Below are 6401 nucleotides of genomic sequence, written 5' to 3' on the forward strand. Positions count from 1 at the left end.
GAGAGAGAGAGAGAGAGAGAGAGAGAGAAAGAAAGAAAGAAAGAAAGAAAGAAAGAAAGAAAGAAAGAAAGAAAGAGAGAGAGAGAGAGAAAGAGAGAAAGAGAGAAAGAGAGGAAGGAAAGAAGGAAGGAAGGAAGGAAAGAAAGAGAAAGAAAGAAAGAAAGAAAGAAAGAAAGAAAGAAAGAAAGAAAGAAAGAAAGAAAGAAAGAAAGAAAGAAAGAAAGAAAGAAAGAAAGAAAGAAAGAAAGAAAAGAAAGAAAGAAAGAGAAAGAGAAAGAAAGGAGGAGAGGGGAAGGAAGGAAGGGAGGGAGGGAGTAAGGGAGAGAGGGGAAAAATGGAAAAAATAAAATTCTTTTTAAAAGTTGTTAGCATATATATTATTCAATTTAAATTTTGTATTTATGTTTGCATGTATATTTGATTAGAAAATTTAAAGTTCCTCATATAGTTTGAAACATTTATTGTTAAAGGAATAAAAAGTTACTTCTACACTCCTTTCATGTTAATTCCTGAGCAAGGAGATATCTGGACAGTAATTAATATTTAAGATACATGTGGTCAAATGCAGTGACTCATGCCTGTAATCCTAGCACTTTGGGAGGCTAAGGCGGGGGATCACTTGTGGTCACGAGTTCGAGACCAGCCTGGCCAACATGGTGAAACCCCATCTCTAGTGAAAATACAAAAATTAGCTGGACGTGGTGGTGCATGCCTGTAATTCCAGCCACTCAGGGGGCTGAGGCAGGAGAATCTCTTGAACCCAGGAGGCGGAGGTTGCAGTGAGCCGAGATTGCACTACTGCACTCCAGCCTGGGCAATAGAACAAGACTCCATCTCAGAAAAAAAAAAAAAAAAAAAAAAAAAGATACATGTATTTGGGCCAACTAAATGTCAGGCATTATTCAAAGTGTGGGCCTAACAGTCTCCTTCCTCATTACTCCTCTAAATGCATCATAAGAGCAATGAAGTAGTGGGATGCATCGCGGGCTATGAACAAAAGGCTTCTCGTGGTGAAACCAACTCTACCAAATAGTAAACAACAGCAGTAGGGGTGGAGAACACTTTCCTGGTAGGGCAAGAAAGACAAAGGAGATATTTATATATCCATGGTGTAAATGAGAAAGATGAAAATGTGTCTAATAATGTTCTGTACACAAACATAATAGACAAATTGATCTCATGACACATTTTTAAACATAACATTTTTTCATGTGTCTGTTGGCTGTATGAATGTCTTCTTTTGAGAAATGTCTGTTCATATCCTTTGCCCACTTTTTGATGGGGTTGTTTCTTTTTTCTTGTAAATTTGTTTGAGTTCTTTGTAGGTTCTGGATATTAGCCCTTTGTCAGATGAGTAGATTGCAAAAATTTTCTCCCATTCTGTAGGCTGCTTGTTCACTCTGATGGTAGTTTCTTTTGCTGTGCAGAAGCTCTTTAGTTTAATTAGATCCCATTTGTCGATTTTGGCTTTTGTTGCCGTTGCTTTTGGTGTTTTAGACATGAAGTCCTTGCCCATGCCTATGTCCTGAATGGTATTACCTAGGTTTTCTTCTAGGGTTTTTATGGTATCTGCTCATCATCACTGGCCATCAGAGAAATGCAAATCAAAACCACAATGAGATACCATCTCACACCAGTTAGAATGGCGATCATTAAAAAGTCAGGAAACAACAGGTGCTGGAGAGGATGTGGAGAAATAGGAACACTTTTACACTGTTGGTGGGATTGTAAACTAGTTCAACCATTATGGAAAACAGTATGGCGATTCCTCAAGGATCTAGAACTAGAAGTACCATATGACCCAGCCATCCCATTACTGGGTATATACCCAAAGGATTATAAATTATGCTGCTATAAAGACACATGCACACGTATGTTTAGTGTGGCACTATTCACAATAGCAAAGACTTGGAATCAACCCAAATGTCCATCAGTGACAGACTGGATTAAGAAAATGTGGCACATATACACCATGGAATACTATGCAGCCATAAAAAAGGATGAGTTTGTGTCCTTTGTAGGGACATGGATGCAGCTGGAAACCATCATTCTCAGCAAACTATCGCAAGAACAGAAAACCAAACACTGCGTGTTCTCACTCATAGGTGGGAACTGAACAATGAGATCACTTGGACTCGGGAAGGGGAACATCACACACCGGGGCCTATCATGGGGAGGGGGGAGGGGGGAGGGATTGCACTGGGAGTTATAGCTGATGTAAATGACGAGTTGATGGGTGCTGACGAGTTGATGGGTGCAGCACACCAACATGGCACAAGTATACATATGTAACAAACCTGCACGTTATGCACATGTACCCTAGAACTTAAAGTAAAACAATAATAATAAAAAAAGAAAAAATAAATAAAATAAAAAAATTAATTGTTAAAAAAACATTTTTAAGATATTACTTGGTTTCAATGGTTTCAATAATTTTTCATTTTCTTAATACATTTATTTCTGAGTAAGGTAAATCAGGATCAATTCTTTGCACAAATAATTACAGAGAAAGTCATTCTCCTCAAATGTGTATCCAGCTTATTTCATTCTCTTCCTGTTCTCTACTTTGCAGTGGAAGATGCCATGTGACTTTGGCCACCCTGTAAGAAATTAGTTTGATGTCAGGAGCCCAATACTATTGTCCTTTCACAGGCAAAGCTCCCAATGAGATCAATCAGAGCTTTCCTCCTGATCTAGGGGACTGCAATTTTGTCCCAGTGCAGGAGAAAATGTGGGCAAACATAGTAACTGTTCAGTCATCATCCACCACTCAACACAGTTAGGAGCATTTGAGGCTGTTTAACTCCCACTGGGATGGTGGCCTTAAATTCCCAGAAAAAATGCTGGGTCCTTTTTACTTCAGTATTTCCACAGATACGTTCTGAATTTTCATGAATTCTGCCAATCCTAGTTTGAGGATTAAATCAGATACTTGGCTGGGTGTGGGAGGGGGTTGATGGAAGGCACAGAATGGAGGGAGACAATGAGCATTTGACCAAATGAAAAATTACGAGGGGACATGGCAAATAATTTCCCTGTGAATATTTTTCCATATGATGTATGATTACTATAATGAATACAATGCAGAAACAACAACCTAACGTAGTAAATTATATTTTTATTCCCTAAAGCATGTTTAATATTCTCCAAGCGTAACTTGGATAATATGTTATTTAAAAACAGATATATTTACTAGAAAACAAACTGTTTCAGCAGTTTGAATCGCGGTGCGACGAAGGAGTAGGTGGTGGGATCTCACCGTGGGTCCGATTAGCCTTTTCTCTGCCTTGCTTGCTTGAGCTTCAGCAGAATTCGAAATGGCTGGCGGTAAGGCTGGAAAGGACTCCGGAAAGGCCAAGACAAAGGCGGTTTCCCGCTCGCAGAGAGCCGGCTTGCAGTTCCCAGTGGGCCGTATTCATCCACACCTGAAATCTAGGACGACCAGTCATGGACGTTTGGGCGCGACTGCCGCTGTGTACAGCGCAGCCATCCTGGAGTACCTCACCGCAGAGGTACTTGAACTGGCAGGAAATGCATCAAAAGACTTAAAGGTAAAGCGTATTACCCCTCGTCACTTGCAACTTGCTGTTCGTGGAGATGAAGAATTGGATTCGCTCATCAAGGCTACAATTGCTGGTAGTGGTGTCATTCCACACATCCACAAATCTCTGATTGGGAAGAAAGGACAACAGAAGACTGTCTAAAGGATGCCTGGATTCCTTGTTATCTCAGGACTCTAAATACTCTAACAACTGTCCAGTGTTGGTGATTCCAGTGGACTGTATCTCTGTGAAAAACACAATTTTACCTTTTTGTAATTCTATTTGAGCAAGTTGGAAGTTTAATTAGCTTTCCAACCAACCAAATTTCTGCATTCGAGTCTTAACCATATTTAAGTGTTACTGTGTCTTCAAAGAAGCTATTGATTCTGAAGTAGTGGGTTTTGATTGAGTTGACTGTTTTTAAAAAACTTGCCGGGCGCGGTGGCTCACGCCTGTAATCCCAGCACTTTGGGAGGCCGAGGCGGGCGGATCACAAGGTCAGGAGATCGAGACCATGGTGAAACCTCGTCTCTTCTAAAAAAAAATAGAAAAAATTAGCCGGGCGCAGTGGCGGGCGCCTGTAGTCCCAGCTACTCGGGAGGCTGAGGCAGGAGAATGGCGTGAACCCGGGAGGCGGAGCTTGCAGTGAGCCGAGATTGCGCCACTGCACTCCAGCCTGGGCGACAGAGCGAGACTCCGTTTCAAAAAAAAAAAAAAAAAAAAAAAAAAAAAAAAAACTGTTAGGATTTTAATTGTGATGCAGAAATTATAGTAACAAACATTTGGTTTTGTACAGACATTATTTCCACTCTGGTGGATAAGCTCAATAAAGGTCATATCCCAAACCAAAAAAAAAAAAAGAAAAAAGAAAAAAGAAAACAAACTGTTTCAAATGTAATATCTGAATTATTGCTTGAATTATTTCACTTTAGTCATATAAAGGCAAAAAAACATAATTCATATTACAAAGTATTCCAGGACTCAGGTTTTGCTTTCTAATTATTATTCTGTTAAACTAATTATTAATAGCTGTTTGTTTTGTTGTTGATGATACTTTATTCACTATGCATAAAAGAAATAATTACTTATTGACAGGATTTTCTGCTTATATTTTCCTCTGAGATTTTATCTTTGGCTTAAAAACTATGACTGCATTTACATTCCTTAGGTTCTATTGAAGGTTGGAGTAGCTCATGGAATCTTTTTGTGTGTGTGTGTGGTAAAATCATTTAACATGAGCTCTACCCTCTTAACAGGTTTTGAGTGTATAATAGAGTATCCTTAATTATAACCACAATGTTGTACTGCAGATCTCCATAGCTTTTTAAACATGAATTAAACTTAAATAATGTATTCAACAAAAATCATAAGCAAAGAATGAATATTATGTGATATAAACTTATAGGAAGTTCAAGTACAGACAAAATGAATTTGTGATGATAGAAATAGGAACAGTAGTTTCTGGAGGGGAGGGCTGGGAGGCTGGCAAAGAGGTGAGGACTGACCAGGAAAGGAGATGAAGTTTGGTGACAGGTATGTTTAATTATCTTGATTTAGGGATGTTCCCATGGATATATATGTTAAAAATCATCATGCATTACTTAAGATCTGTGCATCTTACTGTACATTTATTGTATCTCAATAAAATACCATGAACAAAACACAGAGATGGGAGGGAGAAAATGAAAATAAAGAAAGAATGGGAATAAATTGAAGCAAGGCTCACATCCCCAAGAAGGGAAGAGAGGACAGGACAGCATAAATGCACTTCCAGATCTTTACATCGCTCAGCTTGTGAAAAATGTAGAACTGCAAACCAGGCCTAAAAGATCCAAGAGGTAAAATACCCTATTGCAATAGGATTCATTTCTTGACAATGATGGGTCAAGTCCTTCCCCATCATTTCCGTGATTCCCTCAAAATCCCAAATGTCTTTGCAGGAAATCCTAGGAGTTAATTAAATAAACAAACAGAATCTCTCTCTTTTTCAAAACCACTATCTGAATCTATAAGAGCATAATGTACAAAAAAATCAGAATTTCAAATTCTATTTTAAATCTTTAAAATATGCTGTCCTTATTTTCTATAGAATATGCTGATTGGTGTTCTATATTATTTTGCAGTCCTAAGTTCAAAAGTCCTCAATCTCCCATCCCCCAACACACACACACATACACACACACACACACACACACACACAGTGCTGCTGGAAAATATCTTACTGGAGAAAAGACACACCAATTGCAAGTACTTGGGAAGATACAGTTCTGAAATTGAATATAATTATTCATTAGTAATCAAAGAAAATGAATCTTAGGCATCTAGGTCATCTCCATGCCATTTCAAGATTTTTCTGTCCATTAAAACCCACGTAGAAATATAAACAAACAATATTGTATTTTATTAGTTCACATTTTAATATGACATTTATATTCCATTTTCTATTTCACTAGTTGTCATGTATATTCCTATTGTTTTCATATTCCTTCTTTTGCCAGTAGTGTTTTTCTTAATAAGGTTTTTCTTGTAAAGTCAATTCTAAAATGTTTGGATGTTCCGTATAATCAATTTTCCACAGCTCTGTAATGATTGCTTTGTAACATTCTATGGTTGCTTTTATTGCTTTTGTTTTCACTTGTAAAACTATTATCAGAACTGAAAATATAAATGCAAGTGTAGAGTTTTCCATATCGCTGCAAAGATTGAAATTCAGACTTTTTGAAGAGCAGTTTGTAAAAGCATGACAATATAATCAGAGTTAAAGGATGATGACTTTTTGATGGAATATTGTTTCTATAAAGCCAACTTATAAATGCTTTACTGAATGACCTCATGTTCATGTTTCCAGTTAATAAGCAG

The 6401-nt window shown here is 37.8% G+C and overlaps 1 pseudogene; it reads left to right on the plus strand.

Moving 5' to 3' along the window:
- The first annotated feature begins 3218 nt into the window (after nt 1-3218).
- On the plus strand, nt 3219-3966 carry LOC103224565 (histone H2A.Z pseudogene; annotated as a pseudogene).
- Nucleotides 3967-6401: the final 2435 nt, after the last annotated feature.

The sequence above is a fragment of the Chlorocebus sabaeus genome, chromosome 20 (genome assembly GCF_047675955.1).
Source record: "Chlorocebus sabaeus isolate Y175 chromosome 20, mChlSab1.0.hap1, whole genome shotgun sequence".
NCBI classification, from domain to species: Eukaryota; Metazoa; Chordata; class Mammalia; order Primates; family Cercopithecidae; genus Chlorocebus; species Chlorocebus sabaeus.